We start from the raw sequence: 17,807 nt of genomic DNA on the forward strand, positions 1-17,807 counted from the left end.
AATATCAGAATGCTCTGTGCTTCATCATTTGAAATGTAGTGACAGCAGAGTATGAGAACAAAAATTTTAATGGCAATTAAACCTTCATGTAGTTTGTGATAAATGGACTTACACAAACATTTTTTCCGGTAACTTTAAAAACGGTATGCTGAGAAATATGTTATTTTATCCATTCCTAGCAATGGAGCCATGTTAATATGTTCTAGCATGTTGGCCAAAAAAAAAAAAAAAAGGAAGAAAAGACAATCCACACAAAACATTTTTGCATTTTAAAGACATGACAATGACACTATAGTGTGAGCTTTGATGAATCAGAATTCACCTCCTCAGTCATATCATTGTAGGACACAGCTGAAAGAATGTACCTTCTGACATCACAACATGAAAGGAGCTCCATGTGCAGAAGGACAGTATGGCCACTTTGCTGGCCCTCTCTCCATGCCTTCATGGGTGTCTGATTAGGGGAAGTGTAACGGGTAGCCATGACCTCACCTGTCCATCACAGCTGGGCAGTGAATCATCAGCCAATGGTGTGATGGAGGGTGGAACTGAAGGGGAGGAGCTGGTATAAAAAGGGGGGGGTGAAGGTGTGTGTGGGGAGATTGATTGAGTGAGAGAGTGAGATCTGGAGAGATCTAGTGTGTGAGAGAAAGGGGCCTGCGTGCCTGAGTGTCAGTGAGAGAAAGTCTGTGTGAGTTAGTGTTTTAGTAACCGTGATGGACAACTTGATTCTATACCAGTGATTTACTCCTTTTATTTTGCACAAATCAATAAATACTGTATTTTGTTTGAAGAAACCCTTGTCCTTTTGATTTAAAGGAAAGGTTGGTGGCAGCAAGAGTGCTTAGTGGTGTGGTGGGCATTCTGAGAGGCCTGAGTAGAAGGTGACCTCAGAGTGGCTCAGCCACGTTACAGGAAGCGTATACTGTACAGAGAAATTTTTGTATGTTGTGAAGTATTGTGGCTACCAACATGAATTTGACCCAACTCCGGGAGGCAGTGGAAGACAGGAGGGCCTGGCGTGCTCTTGTTCATGGAGTCATGAAGACACAACTTAATGACTAACAAGCAATTGTGGTGATTACATGGGAGCCAATGCACATAGGATTCTGTATATTAAGGCTTCTGATGTTTAGATGCACATGCGCAAAACATGGCTATCAGGATCACACTGATGGCCTATTCTAGGGATGAGGGACATTTGTGCCTCCAGCTATACTAGCCTACAATTCCCATCAGACCCGCCTATCCAACATGTCAAAGGTAAAGGGCTCTGGGCCTGGAAAACAAAACACAAAGTTTCCTCGTCCTATGCCTGTGCTATAAAAGGTTAACACACAAGAGCCGGCTGTGGCTCAGTGGGTTTGTCAGCTAAAAAGCCTGCAGGTCTCTTGGGACCTTGATGTTCCAATCCATGCTGGGGTGTCCTGGCTGTGAAAAAGTTAGAAGTTTAACACATGAAAAATTAAAAAGCACACTATTATTACTTAACCTTGTAATTGTAGGTAATAGTAGTGGATAGGAACACCTAGCTATGAAACCAGGCACCATCAAATCCGCGCTGTGCCTCCTAGGAGAGGAGCCAGCCAAAATCATCCACAGTGTGTGACTGATGGGGTTATATATCCTTCCCCCTCGGTAGAAATGGGGAAGCTTCATATATCCAGAGCACCACCAGCATAAAGGTCTGATAAACCTCTCTATGCTTAAAAAACCTCTAGGTCACAATAAGTCCACATTATTATTTTAAGAATGTTGAGTCTCCAAAATGAGGATTCCAAATTTAAAGTGACAGTCTAATAACAATAGTTCTCACCTCTTCAGCTGTTTGTTTAAGTAAGACCCAAATTTACACTTCAGTTTGCTATTGGTAAAACAAAAATAATCATGAGCTTTCCTTTTTAAGGACTGTGCTGCAGATGTGAAGAGTGATCCAGAAACCTGACTCAAGATTATTTTGAAGGAAAACACTGCAGCATTAAGACTGTTCTCATCAAGTCTTACACAGTTCTCTTGTTTAGTTTCAATAAGTTAATTCCTTGTCCATGTCAAGCATGGGAGGAAATCAAGTCATTTCTTGGCATGGTACAAAATCTTACTGATCTTCAATTATCACTTAACTTAACTACTGTTCTGTCTCCTGCAATTAGGCCAGAAACCACATCTGGACAACTATAATGATGTCATTCCTCCAAGTCCTTGGGAGCATACACATTATTCTGACCGTGGTGACACAAGTGGCTTGAGATTTAAATCTAAAGCCTTAGGTCATAATTCACACCCATCCCCCTCATGGTTTTAAATAATGTTCCATTTTAACTGACATGTACCCCCCCCCCCAAATCTAACATGGTGATGTCAATGACATTGCTATTCCACTCTATGCTTTCTTATTTAATGTTTTTCACTTCACTGGAGTCAAATGAGTATTTAGGTGAGCTCACATTTTGGGAATGTCTGGGTTCAAGAGTTTCTGCTGGCCATATCTCTGCTAAGGTGAAGGACAACATAAATTCTTCTGTATTCTGTATATATTTCTATCCCATAAGAGGCTTTACAACATTCAGAGTGCTTAATGTGGATTCCCTTTTATTCACCCTTGGTTTCTAAACATTTCTAAACATAATGCAATAATTCACCCTAAAAATCATCTCCTGATGGGTCCCACTCACTGGAAAGCATGCAACATGGGTAGGAAAAAAAAGACATAGTCATTTTTATTTGAATTCTTGTTTGGTGAGCAAATAGTTTATAACTTGTGCATAAGTTTGTTGTTTTCATTCTCTGGCGACCTTACTGCCTTTCTGCCTTTGATTATATCATTGGATGAAGTAACTGCTTTGTCTTTTCTCAGAAGAAAAACATGTAAATCTCTCCTCCCCCCCATCCCCACTCATAATGTCATGCTCATACTTGTTGTTTGACATTATCTGCTTTTTCTGACTCAGATCTTAGGAAAACCCTGCATCTTTTTTTTTCTTCTTCTTGAAATGAGGAGGAGGTTTCGATTGAGGCTTTGGAATGATGTATTGCACTGAAAGGGGAAAACCCAGCCTTTTTTGTCTGTTCTGCCTCCTACATGGAGAATCCAAACACTATCCAAATTATTATATGCAAAGCAAACAGGCAGCTCAGAAGGCTTTTATTTGCCCCAGATTGATACGTATTGTCCTATTAGTATAAAGGCTGCATAACACCACATGCTAATGGTGGAACCTTTTGCCCTCCAGATAATTTGCACTACATCTCCTGCTAACTCTTGCTCCTGACCATGTTGGTGGGGCTGATGGGAACTGTAATCCAAAACACTTCTGCCATTCTCTTATCATGCCTACATGGTAACGGAATTAGTGTTTGTTTTGTCTTTTGTTGCTATAGCTGTACGATAGTGCAGTTATGATATTGTGCAACAGAGCAAATCAACATTCTATAAAGCAATTCTAAAAATGGGAGCAACTCAAACAAAAAGTATAACCTTTACACTGGATTTCAGATCAGCACCAAATTTGGCTCAGGTGTAGCAAACATTCTGCTCTTTTTCTGTGCCAAATTTAGGGAAGTTTGGACATAGGGTTTTCATGTTATGATTTTTAAAAAGTGAAACTGCTTTACCTTCTTGTGCAGAAACAAGAAGTGCCTTCCAGTCCTATATTCCAGATTCCCCATTCCCCAGCTGTCAACTGTACCCTTTAGCGTTTCCAATATGAATTGGCCCCTGAGAGGGAAGAGACTGTCAACTACTAGTATTTAACAGATCAAGAATATCTCTTGGACTTCTCATAACAGAATGGAGGTGGTTGAAGCTCAGCAGCTTTTCCTTCCTTCCTTCCTTCCTTCCTTCCTTCCTTCCTTCCTTCCTTCCTTCCTTCCTTCCTTCCTTCCTTCCTTCCTTTCCTGGGACCATAGATTCCTTTCCTATAATGTAATTTTCTGTTGTGACAAATAATTTAGAATGGATTGTATAAACTGTTGGAAAGCTGATCACTGCCAGATGACCAAAGATTTTCCCGGCTTGCAGTCAAATTCTTGTTTTATGTTTATTCTGTCTTCTTCTGCCTCACTGAACTTGTTTCCAAAGAAATTATGGAATAACTTCTGGTAAGAAAGAAGGCAGGGAAAAGACAAGGCAATCTTGATCACCTTCTGGCCTAATTGATACTGTTTGTTTGAAATCCATCATTTCCAAGAAAACAGAGTTTATTATGTCAAGAATAAAGTTATCATCCCTAGAACAGATGACTAACCTTTGAGCTCAGTCATGGATTGATTGCAATATAGTTTAAAGTTTTGATCCTTGGGACTCTGGTCCATCAGCTCTCAGAAGTCTCTGATTGCTTGGCATGGTATTATTTGACAACAATAGCACAGGGATGGGCAACGGTGGCTCTCCGGCCATTGTTGGGCTGCAGTTCTTATTGACCATAGTCAGCATAGCTTTGAAGGTTGAAGAAAGACTATGGGTGTTGCAACCCAGCAATATCTGGAAGGCCAAATGTTCCCTAGCAATGAGAAACAGAAGCAATTTTCTAATAGATGGTGCAGAGGGTAAGACCCGGAAGCACCCCATGTTTCAGCTACCTTCAAATGTCGTGACAGAATCTGACCTCTCACTTAGAATGGACCTGTTCTTGGTTTGCTTCATAAGACATAAGACATAAGACATAAGAAATTTATTTGTCATTGCGCTCACAAGTGGGTGCAACGAAATGAGGTGCTCTTCCCCAAGGTAAAACTGGACAACACTACAAAAAAAGTTACAATATACACAACTTTCACCATCCAAATATAGATACCCCGTTTTCTCTCAGCAATTAAAATTCCACCAAAAACCTATGGCCCCGCATTTAAACTCAATACTGCACTTGGGTAAAAACTGTTCTTGAATCTGCTTGTCCTTGCTTTCAATACCCTGAATCTCCTTCCTGATGGTAATAGTTTAAAGAGCTGATATCCTGGATGAGAGGAGTCTTTCAGTATGTTAGATATCTTCCTCTTACATCTGTTCTTATACAATTCTTCCAAAGAGAGGAGTGAACAGCCAATGATGTTTTGGGCCATCTTAATCACCCTTTGAATTGCCTTTTTCTCTGCCACTGTGCAGCTCGTGAACCATACACAGAGACAGTAGGATAATATGCTCTCAATCGAACTCCGATAGAAGGTGATTAACAAACTCTCAGTCAATTGTTGCTTTCTAAGAATCCTTAGAAAATACAAACGTTGTTGGGCCTTCCTGATTAATGCAGCGGTGTTTGCACTCCAAGTCAGGTCATTTGTTATGATAGTCCCAAGAAACTTACATTCAACCACCTGTTCCACACAAACTCCATCTATATACAGTGGCTGAATGTCTGCTCTTTTTTTCCTATAGTCCACTATGAATTCCTTGGTTTTTTGGATGTTAAATAAAAGACTGTTTTTTTTGCACCAGCGGGATAGCTGTAATACCTCGTCCCGATACGCAGACTCATCATCCCCAGAGATAAGTCCTACTAGTGTAGTATCGTCTGCAAATTTGATAATCCTATTACTGGGATGGTTATTGGTGCAATCCGATGAATAAATGGAGAACAGTAGTGGACTAAGGACACAGCCTTGTGGAGTGCCAGTGCTGAGTATCTTGTCAGTAGAGATGTAGTCATTCAGTTTAACCCTTTGTGGACGATTTGTTAAAAAATCCAAAATCCACAGACAGATAGAATCTGGAAAATCAAGATCTTTAAGTTTGTCTATTAATCTGTGGGGTATAATGGTGTTAAAAGCAGAGCTAAAGTCCGCGAACAGCATTCTTACATAATTCCCTTGTGTTTCCAAGTGGGATAAAGCCATATAAAGCACAGTATTGATCGCATCCTCGGTTGATCTATTTTCTTTATAAGCAAACTGAAGCCCATCAAAGGGATCAGGAAGGCAGGAGATAATATATTTCCGAACTAACTGCTCAAAGCACTTCATTAAGACTGAAGTTAGTGCCACCGGCCTGTAGTCATTCGGACTGTTTGTAGGCAACTTTTTAGGCAGTGGAACGATGACGGAAGCCTTGAGACAGACGGGAACTGCGCATAGTGTCAGGGATCGATTAAAAATTACAGACCATATCCCGGCTAGCTGATCAGCACAGTCTTTTACCACCTGACCAGGAATTAAGTCGGGTCCAGCTGCTTTTCTGGAGTTAACCACTTTCATAGTCTGTCTCACATCCTGCTCATTCACAATGAAGGGGGGACTCTGCTGAGTAAATGATGGCAAACGAACAGTTTCAGTTTGATCGATCTCGAATCGAGCAAAAAAGTTGTTCAACTCCTCAGCCACCTCCACACCTCCGCCCGAGGAAACCTTTTTTGCTTTGTAGTTTGTTAGTTGTTGAACCCCCTGCCAAACTTGCCTCATGTTATTGCTGAGAAAGCAGTCTTCAATTCTCCTCTTGTATTCGGCCTTAGCTTGCTTAATGCCTCTCCTCAAATTCGTTCTTGCTGCACTGTAGTCTAGATCATCCCCAGACTTAAAAGCCTTATTTCTAGCATACAACAGGCGTCTAACCTTCCCGGTCATCCAAGGTTTTTGATTGGGATAAACCCGGATACGTTTATCCACTGTGACCGTGTCAATACAGTGTGCCATATACCCTAACACTGCAGCTGTATGTTCTTCCAGATCAGGATGGTCAAAAACTTCCCAATTCGTTTGTTCAAAACAGTCCTTTAACTGCTCCATTGCTCCCTCCGGCCAGCTTTTCACTGTCTTGACTACTGGCCCTGACTGTTTTCTCAGAGGAATATACTCCGGAGCTAAAAACAGGGACATATGGTCAGACTGGCCCAAGTGTGGCAATTGTAATATCCTGTATCCATTTGCAACATTCGTGTAGACCTTATCTAAGGTGTTCATGGATTATTGATGCATTTCTTACTTCCTTCCAAGCAACATGGAGTAATTCCTCTGGGCCTGTCATGCAGACAGTTTCTGGACTTGCCATAGAAGAAGTGCTTTTAGACAGGGTGAAACCAAAGTAGAACAACTTTGTAAAATCAGAGCTTACACACTGTTTCATATCCGTGGCATATAGGATCTGGGTGAATGACATGGCAATACCATGTGTGCACATTGTCTTATTGGTTAAAGCTAAAGCTTTGAAAATTTACTTTTTTGGATGATGGCTCCAAGAACCCCCAGACAGCATGACCAGAGGTTGTGTATCGTGCAGGATTCTGGAAGTTATCATCCAAAAAAGGAACTTTTGAGCTCTGGCAACAGTCCACATAATTGCAAACCAATCACCTGAGCAACAAGAAGTTGCGGAAGAATTCTGTTTACCATTGTCAATGGGCTGGATACAGGCACAATGTCAGGCGGTCCACTCATCCTGGGGGAAGAAGGTGGGGCCTTAATTTTCTCTCAGCTACATCACAGTGAGTGACACCTCCCATTGGTGGGTCCTTCAGAATATGGATGGGAGGTGATGCAGGAGACTGATGAAAGGGAGGGGGGAGGACTGAGAAAAAGTAATTTATATCTCCCTCTTCCTCCAGTGGAAAGTTTCTGGATCTTGCTTCTAAGAACTGTTCTAGGTATAGAGTAGCAATTTGCAATCCAACCAGTATGAGTGAAATCCACTTGTTAGTCTCAGCTAAATTAGGCCCACAGATTGGGATTCTGTTGGAGTCAAGCTGCTCATTCAACGGACACAGCGCAAGCAGTCTGATTTTCCCCTCACATACTTGAGATGTACAGGACCTCCTTGGACAAGCATGAAACAGCTGAAGTAGTAGGCCTTTCTCCATCCACCAAGGAAGCCAGGAGTACAGTCAGGAGGCTGCCCATCAGCATCTGCCACCTGAAGAGATCACCTCCTTCTCATCAACCATTGGCTTAGTTTAAATGGCATCTGTTGAACTCTAGATTATCTTGGAAACGTATCATAGATTTCTTCTTGAAAGTTGGTGGAGGTGGTTTAGCCCACACCCCCTAAGGTAGCCTGTGACCCTTCAGTAGATGATGCTTCCCCATTGCCAGTATCATACTTAGATTCAACTGGCAGTCTGGTTGGCTTTTGTATGCAGGGTGAATGGTGGGTGGAGAGTAACATCATCTCAGACAGCAAAAGGCCTTGCACCAGCTCTTGTTTCCAAATATTCAAGCAGTGATTGCAGGATATGATGCTCACAGCATTTGCAGCTGCAGTTATGCACAGGAAAGATCTGTACTCCATGTGGGATGGGAGAAGCACAAGAGCTAGAAGACCCAAAGCCAAGGCAGGAAGCCATAGTTGTGCCTAACAGCTTATGTGGGGCTGGGAAGTGTTTTAGCTTTACTTGAGAAAGGTTCTTGAGGTGACAACATTACAACCTAGACAAGAGAGCCTTTCCTTAAAGCAAAATGGGCAGATCTTGTTGTTGTTTAGTCATTAAGTCATGTCCGACTCTTTGTGGACCAGAGCACACCAGGCCCTCCGGTCTTCCACTGCCTCCCGGAGTTGAGTCAAACCCTGTCCTACCATCTCATCCTCTGTTGTCCCCTTCTCCTCTTGCCTTCACACTTTCTTGACATCAGGGTCTTTTCCAGGGAGTCTTCTCTTCTCATCAGATGGCTAAAGTACTGGAGTCTCAGCTTCAGGATCTGTCCTTCCAGTGAGCACTCAGGGTTGACTTCCTTCAAAATGGATAGGTTTGTTCTCCTTGCAGTCCAGGGGACTCTCAAGACTCTCCTCCAGGACCACAGTTCAAAAGCACCAATTCTTAAGTGGTCAGTCTTCTTTATAGTCCAGCTCTCACTTCCATACTTTGTTACTGGAAAAACCATAGCTTTGCCAATGCGGACCTTTCTCGGCAAGGCGATGTCTCTGCATTTTAAGATGCTGTCTCAGTTTCTCATTGCTTTCCTCCCAAGAAGCAAGCATCTTTTAATTTCGTGGCTGCTGTCCCCATCTGCAATGATCATGGAAACCAAGAAAGTAAAATCTGTCGCTGCCTCCCTATCTTCCCCTTCTGTTTGCCAGGAGGTGATGGGGCCAGTGGCCATGATCTTAGGTGTTTTTTTTTTTATGTTGAGCTTAAGACCATTTTTGGCACTCTCCTTTTTCACCCTCAGGTTCTTTAATTCCTCCTCACTTTCTGCCATCAGAGTGGTATCATCTGCATATCTGAGATCATTGATATTTCTTCCAGCAATCTTACTTCTGGTTTGGGATTCATCCAGTCCTGCCTTTTGCATGATGTATTCTGCATAGAAGTTAAATAAGCAGGGGGACAATATACAGCCTTGTCGTACTTCTTTCCCAATTTTGAACCAATCAGTTGTTCCATATCCAGTTCTAACTGTTGCTTCCTGTCCCACAAATAGTTGAGTAATTCAGAGAAGCTATGGGCTGTGCCTTGCAGGGACACCCAAGACGGACAGGTCATAGAGGAGTGTTCTGACTAAACACGATCCACCTGGAGCAGGAACTGGCAAGCCACTCCAGTATCTTTGCCAAGAAAACTCCATGGACAGAAACAAAAGGGAGATCTATCAGAATCTAAGCCAAGGTTTTGTTTGCAGAGATAAAGGAAGATTGCAAAGTTATAGTTTCCAAAGAAGTTGCCATGTTAATCTGCCTCGGCATGTGGACAAACGGGAGAGGGGAAACCAGAACAAAATCCAAATTCTTGCTTTGCTTGAGGGACTGCATCACTTCTGGTGCATGCTTTGGATGATTTGCTGATTTTTATGCCTTTTTTGCCTGGTGGAGAGTTCTGGAAAACTCACCTAATTTGTAACTTTTTAGTAATCCAGTAAAGATATTGCCCAAGAGGTGATTTCAGATCACATCCTTGTTGTAATTTGCACTTTTAAAAATGACTTTCTTGAATAAACAACAATTGGGGGGGGGGGTGGACACAGAAAGATAAATGCAATGTAAGAAAAAAGACCGTTCCCTAGAAAAGGACCACACATGGATTTAGACTGGGGAAAGATATGAGGTTATATAATGAAAACCATGTGAAAACCATATGCTTAGCTGTGGCAAAATTACTGCACTGTGTGACATTAACACCATTTTAGGGTTTTGCAACGTGTTATGGAGATTGGGAAGGATAGGGAGGAAATTTTCTAGGAATCTAGAGATATTTTCCATCTCGAAGATGCAACACAAGGACAGTCAATGAAGCAAAAACATGAAGAATAATGTGTATAAAATTAAATACATTCCTTCTGTAACTGAGAGGGAGAGAGATCCTCTTAACTGAACAGGCCACATACACCCTTACGCATCAGTTGGGCTGAAAAACCTCAAGAATTCAGAGACTGAAAAAAGAAAAAGCTATGCAAGCCTCATATAAAGTGAATTAATACAGTTGGGAATCTGTCTATGAACAATCCATGCATACCTTTATTCTTTTCCTCATAGCAAAACTTAAAATTCACATAACTGTAAAATAAGGATGACATGAGGATTTTGTAATTTCAAAAGATTTGTACCTTTTCACTCTTCCAAAGCACTGAGTTTGGCATATAAAGATATAACTGGCTTTCATGCTCATGTGTTGAAGGACAATGTAGGGGCAGGGGGGTAGTACACTCTGCTCAATGTAAGTAGTTTCTGCAGACTTACTTATCCAATCGCTAAAGACGGCCTTGTTAATAAGAACATGCATCTAGTCCTGTATGTATGTTGAATCATATGAACATTCATCTGTTCACACATTGAAGTGAAGGCCCCATGCATGTTCTCTGATACTGAATAGGAACTATTCAGGCATCCAAATGCTAAGTAGGTCATAAGGATTGGTCTTTTGTCTTTTAACAAAATCCAGAAAGAACAGAAGAGTCTCCTTCTCTCCCCACCCTTGTTGTTTAGTCGTTCAGTCGTGTCCGACTCTTCGTGACCCCATGGGCCAGAGCACACCAGGCCCTCCTGTCTTCCACTGCCTCCCAGAGTTGGGTCAAATTCATGTTGGTAGCTTCAATGACACTGTCCAGCCATCTCATCCTCAGTCGTCCCCTTCAATTCTTCAGTGGTCAGTCTTCTTTATAGTCCAGCTCTCACTTCCATACATCACTCCTGGAAAAACCATAGCTTAGACTATGCGGATCTTTCTCGGCAAGGTGATGTCTCTGCATTTTAAGATGCTGTCTCAGTTTCTCATTGCTTTCCTCCCAAGAAGCAAGCATCTTTTAATTTCATGGCTGCAGTCCCCATCTGCAATGATCATGGAAACCAAGAAAGTAAAATCTGACACTGCCTCCATATCTTCCCCTTCTATTTGCCAGGAGGTGATGGGACCAGTGGCCATGATCTTAGTTTTTTTTTTTTGTTTTTTTTTTGATGTTGAGCATCAGACAATTTTTGCACTCTCCTCTTTCACCCTCATTAAAAGGTTCCTTAATTCCTCCTCACTTTCTCCCATCAGAGTGGTATCATCTGCATATCGAAGGTTGTTGATATTTCTTCCGGCAATCTTAATTTCGGCTTGGGATTCCTGCAGTACAGCCTTTCGCATGATGTATTCTGCATATAAGTTAAATAAGCAGAAGAAGAATATACAGCCTTGTCGTACTCCTTTCCCAATTTTGAACCAATCACTTGTTCAATATCCAGTTCTAACTGTTGCTTCCTGTCCCACATATACTGTAGATTTCTCAGGAGATGGATAAGGTGGTCAGGCAGTCCCATTACTTTAAGAACTTGCCATAGCTTGTTGTGGTCCACACATTCAAAGGCTTCTGTATAGTCAATGAAGCAGATGTTTTTGTGGAACTCTCTGGCTTTCTCCATAATCCAGCACATGTTAGCAATTTGGTCTCTACCTCTTCCCTATTTTCATATTCTTTGTTTCCCCCAAAAAGCTTCTAAAATACAAACCATTTGTATCAATGAAAGAGGGGTATGCAAAAATGCCATATTTTTCTGTGTTGCCCACTTTTGTGTAAGCTTTCTGTCTCCCTCTGATTGTCCAAATTGGCCACAAAATTTTTCATCTGTTAGCACCATGAGAACTGCTCTCAGCAGCTAATAGGAATATCTGTGGGGTAGTTGATATTTTGAATTTGTACGAGGACCTGGATTGATCGGAACCTAGTGAGGAGTGATTTTTTCATTGCTTCAGTCATTCCTTGTGGGTGTGTGATTCATTGTTTCCCCCCTTCCATCTTGTATTGTGCTGTCTGCCTGCATGCATGGCCTGCTGCCTCTGTACTCCATCTTTGATCCTTCCTTTTTTCCCCCTTTTATTTCTTCATTGGGGAGGGCACTTATTTATTTGTTTGTTTGTTTGTTTTTGCCTCAGCCTGTTGGCCTGTCTGTTGCTGTTGGCTGGCTCAAAGAAGAGAAGATAATGCCTAAAGTGGCAATGTGGAGAAATATCTTCCCATATTCTCGTAGTTTTGCTTGGAGGAGGCTTTGATAATATATGTTTCTCTTTTTTAAAAACTTTCATTTGCTTTCTTGCTTTTCTTGATTTGGGGGAGAAGAACCTATGTTTTTGTTTTGGGGTTTTATTTTGCTGTTTTTCCACTCTGTGTGGTGATGCAGGGGTGCTTTCCCAGTTTGACTGAGTTTTTAAAAATTGGTTACTGGTAATTTGTTATGTATTTATTCTGTTCAAGGTGTGTATCTTGGGATTTTTGGCAGGGATGTGTGTTATGGGTGCTTCTCAATTGTGTTGATGAGGGGGGTGTCTCTGTGTCTCATATAGCCAGTACCTGAATGGATGGCTTTCTCCTCATCTCTTTTTCCTCCTTGTGCTGCCCAGGCCCAGAAAGGCTCTGTTATGAGGGGTGGGTGGCACTGGACTCTGAACCTTTCCTAATTTGGAAGTGGTTTACAGCTTTTGGAATTACTTTGTGGGTAAATGAGGTCTTTCTCACTCTGTATGTATGACTGGTAGTGGTGGGTGTCCTGACTGTGGGATCATCTCCCTTTTTTGGCCTCTGGTGATGGTGTGTATGTGTTGGTGGGATGGGCACTGCCAAAAGCCTTCTATATAACCTAGTCTAGTAGTGGTTAATGTTTTTGGGCTCATGTGCCCAAACTGGGGGAAAAAAGCGGGCAGTGTGCAGAGCTTCAACAAAAATGAAGAAAGTTTAAAACTCAACAAAGCCTGGCTCACAGTGCTGAAAAATACAGCCTGCAAAAGGTCAACGAACTCTACCCAGCTACAAGGACCGGTGATCACTGCACACAAAAGACCAGCTAACAACACCCATCAATCACAATAGCAGATATTCTATTCCTCTTATCACAACAATACATCCACAACAAAAAACATGCTGATCACCACAACCACCCATCTCTTGAAAAGGACAAAAGCTGATTCCATAGCTATAAATACTCAACTATCCAAAGAAACTGCCCCAGAGCACAGACAGAATTCTGACTCCTGTCCTCTGAAGATGCCAGCCACAGAGACTGGTGAAACAATAGGAAAAACAACCTTCAGAACACAGCCAAGAGCCTGAAAACCTCACAACAACTGAAGCAGAAATGCTTTCACTGTGCACATCCCTATTACGTAGCAGCCTGCATGACTTTTTTTGAGTACCTCAGCAGAATAGTTCTTTTTGGGAAAATTTTCTGAAATGATGTTTATTTTCCATGAGAAAAGGAATTCCAGCATAAAATGGAAGTGGAATAACACTCTTTTATGTGGGCATGGTGTCCCCTCTTACAAAGCGAAGTACTCATTTCTGCTATCAAATAACAGTCCCTGATTTATCCACTAATCTCTCTCTGATGACTTCCTCCCAATAGTAAGAAAACAAGGAGAAATGAGGAAGGAAAAAGTGGGAGGAAAAAAATCCCTGAGCGATGTAGAAGAACTATCCTCCTAACATTTTCCTTTCATGGCAGTAAGCTTAAACCGCTTTTCAACATGTGTGACATTTTGCTATTGCATGCAGGTCTGGTTTATTTTTCTTTCTGGAGCCCAGTTAGTCCTGAATTCTCAGTTGCCTTGCTTCTTAAAGAAGCAAGGTGTCCATGACGAATAGCAACACACACACAAACACACACACACACACACACACACACACACACAGAGAGAGAGAGAGAGAGAGAGAGAGAGAGAGAGAGAGAGAGAGAGAGAGAGAGAGAGAGAGAGAGAGGTAAAATGTCCAAGTGGGGAGGAACAATAGAATGAAACAGTTGTCAAAGCATACACTCTGTAATTCAGTCTATATTTACCTTGACTTTTCTGATCTGATAATCTTTATGTGGTAGAGGTAGAAAGTTCATGGAAGGCCAAAAGTACATACTCTGGAAGAAACAGATGGAATCTAACTCAACTCCAGTCGTACACATGACACCAAGCCCTACTGCAGTTGAAAAATGGTGCCCAATTCACACTTTTCTGCTCTGAATTTTACATATACCCTTCAAATGTGAGAAGGAAGAACTCCAGAAAAAGGGTGAGGAGGGAAAGAGGGTTGTGGGCAGAGAGGCAATGGTCGATGAAGGGAGTTGGCTGCCACTGGCAGACAAAGAAAAAAGGCATAGACTGGAATAGTACACAGTAAAACAGAGTGTGTTGTGTTGCAAGCAGGTTCATTCCTGCTTGCAGGTAACCTGTGATAAATATCTTCATTCCAGATAACTGCAAGGGTTAATTCCAACCCAACACATCCTTGGTTTGGATGGGTCTTCTGGATTTTCTTTTGGGTTGCATTATTACAGTTAAAAAACTAAGCACACTTTATCTGGAGGCAAGAGCCATTAAACTGAATGGGATTTACTTCCAAGTGAACATATATAATTGTGTCTTCATCCTTTTACTTTCACTTTGCAATCACCTTTATTTATGCAAACTTGACGGGGAGGGACTAATCAACACTGTGTTGGTGGAGCAAATAGTACAGATCTTTCTCAAGCACAGAAAAAGTTGCTCACCTTCCTTCAGTTGGTTCCCCTGAGAGCTGGGATAATCCTATCCCCAGTGTAAAAATAAGAGCAAAAACATGAATGAAGTTTGTGACAGCCCTGAGACTCCTTCAGCTGTGTTGCCATTTTATAGCAGTACATGGGGATTCCTGTTGACAGATCTGACTCTGCTGCTCCTCAAACAGATACTCAATGTGCACCCCATTGTCTATACAAGAGGGACTGCTAGGCCCATTCTTCAAACTTTCCATCATTCTGTGAGGAAAAAATTAATTTAGCTGTTTTTAGAATTCAAACCTTCAGGTAATCCTTCCACAACCAGTTCCCAAACCAGAAGCCTTTCAGTGTCACACTTCTTTCTTTCTCCCCCCCCCCCTTGCTGGGCCATAACTAAGAAGCCATTGTGGGTGTTTATTATTTGATATCTATCTATCTATCTATCTATCTATCTATCTATCTATCTATCTATCTATCTATCTATCTATCTATCTATCTATCTATCTATCTATCTATCTATCTATCTATCTATCTATCTATCTATCTATCTATCTATCTATCTATCTATCTACCTACCTACCTATCTACCTACCTACCTATCTACCTACCTACCTACCTACCTACCTACCTATCTATCTATCTATCTATCTATCTATCTATCTATCTATCTATCTATCTATCTATCTATCTATCTATCTATCTATCTATCTATCTATCTATCTATCTATCTATCTATCGCTGGAAGGGACCCTATGGATCATCAAGTCGAGCCCTATTAAGGAGTCATACTGGAGAATTAAACTCAAAACCTCTGGCTCTGCAGTCAGATGCCTAAACCACTGAGCTACCCAACAGTTCATTTTATTTAAATGCAGCCCCATTAGTGCTGGGCACGTTCTGGGCAGCAAACAACCCTAAACATTCACTCATTTTTATACATACTCTCTCCAGGCCCAGACGAGCTGAGGAAAGCAGCCATTGACCGCAAAGTTCTGTGGGGACATATTCTTTGCCTGTCCCAACGGTCATAACAATCACTTTTCAACAACCCATTCAATCTGTCATGTAACCAAGTAACTTGTGGATATATAATATCCACAAACAAAATAAACAGCATGGGACTGAAATTGTCATAAACTTCAAGGTTTTCAAAAAGCCTAACCTTATTTTTCAGTGAGAAAAGAGATGCAGAACATGAGACAATGTCATTCTATTATGAAAGAAAGTAGGGCAGTGGCAGCAACAAATTCAGTTGACATCCATTTCCTCTCAAAGCCCTCTCTGGGCAATACTGCATTATAATATAGTGTGTTGTGCAGAAAAAAACAGTCTCCATAAGTGGCAGCCGTTTTTGCCCCAGTGGCCCCCTTTGCACCACACTGCAGCATAACATAACACTGTGGAAAGCAGTCTTTGGAAAGAAAATGGCTGCCAAGTCATAGCGCTTAGCAGACAGAAGTGGTGCAAGAGATAAGTGGTGGCAGCCAACAAAGCTAAGCAGGGTGAATCACTTTGTACAGTGGGGTCTTGACTTAAGAACGGCTTGAGTTAAGAACATTTTGACTTAAGAACCGCTCTCATAGGAAAATATTGACTTGACTTAAGTACTTAGATTTGAGTTAAGAACTGAAAAAAAAACCACGTGGGAGGCAGGGAAAGTGCAAAAAGTGAACTTTCAGTTAACTGTTGGCCAGTGAAAAGGGTGCCTGTCTGCTTCCTCACTCCTCCCAGCGTTTAGAGAGTGGATTGGGAGACAGTCTTCGGACTGCCTGGTACTGTACTGCCTGGACTGTATTTTCCCTGCCTTCCCTGAACCTTTCTTGACCTAAGAAAAAAGAAACAAAATATCCCCCTCTAGTGGTCGAAGGCAGAATAGCAGCTTCCCATTAGTTTCTATGGATGGAAAAGAGCAAATACGGATCAAATGGTTTTCAATGCATTCCTATGGGAAATGCAGATTTGACTTGAGAACTTTTTGACTTGAGAACCGCCTTCCAATACGGATTAAGTTCTCAAGTCAAGACCCCACTGTACCTCCATGTGTGCCTGTGCCCCTAGTCCTTTTAGTGAAGGTTCTCCTAAGTGAACTTTAAGCCCAACATCATACAGTATTGGTAAAAGCTTGTGCAAATACAATTGTACACAATGAGCACCTTCTTCACATGACCAGTAAAGCTATTTTTCCAGGCTTCCCACTTGCTTGGATAAAGCCTTCTGTGGTTGTATCTCAGGGTGGATGGGGCCTTTCTGAGACATTTTACTGAATGAATGGTGGGAAGAATGACACTGGGAATCTCATTCTCTCCCCTTTGCATATTTGTAGACTACACTAGCTACAATAAATCAGTATATAAAAGCTGAAGTCCAGCTAGAGTAGGCCCATTGAATAAGCAGGGATTTGGTGAGTCAACTCTTCCATAAATTCCATTGATTCAGCAAGCCTACTCTAGTTGCGATTTACCCTGGGATTTCAGCCATAGAGTGGGTTCAAGGTAATTCTCAGAAATCCCCAAACAGGCCATAGAAGTCCTAACACATGATATGTATTGAATGAAGTTCTGCAACAGATGTAACCAATTTATTTTCTTTAAAAATGCAGTTGTTAGAAGTAGCTGTAATCCTCAGGATAATGTAGTGTATATTTAATGCAGAAAGTAATAAAAAAATGAGTTGTATGTGGTCTCAGCATATGATCTAATATACAGAAGATGAAACCATGCAATTACCAAAGGGGAAAAGTGTAATTTAACTTTGACCAGTTATAACTGTGAGAAAATCATGTTACATACATACATACTTTATTTATATATATGCACACATACACAATCACTGCCAGATGTTTTGTTGTTTTAAAGGGCAAGTGGGAAATGTTGCAGCATTTCCTCAGCTCCTGAAAGGAATAGTCCTGCTCAGGGTTCCAGGTGGTCTGGAACAGGACCTTTATAGTCCTCTTCAG

This window comes from Pogona vitticeps, chromosome 1, assembly GCF_051106095.1.
Source record: "Pogona vitticeps strain Pit_001003342236 chromosome 1, PviZW2.1, whole genome shotgun sequence".
NCBI classification, from domain to species: domain Eukaryota; kingdom Metazoa; phylum Chordata; class Lepidosauria; order Squamata; family Agamidae; genus Pogona; species Pogona vitticeps.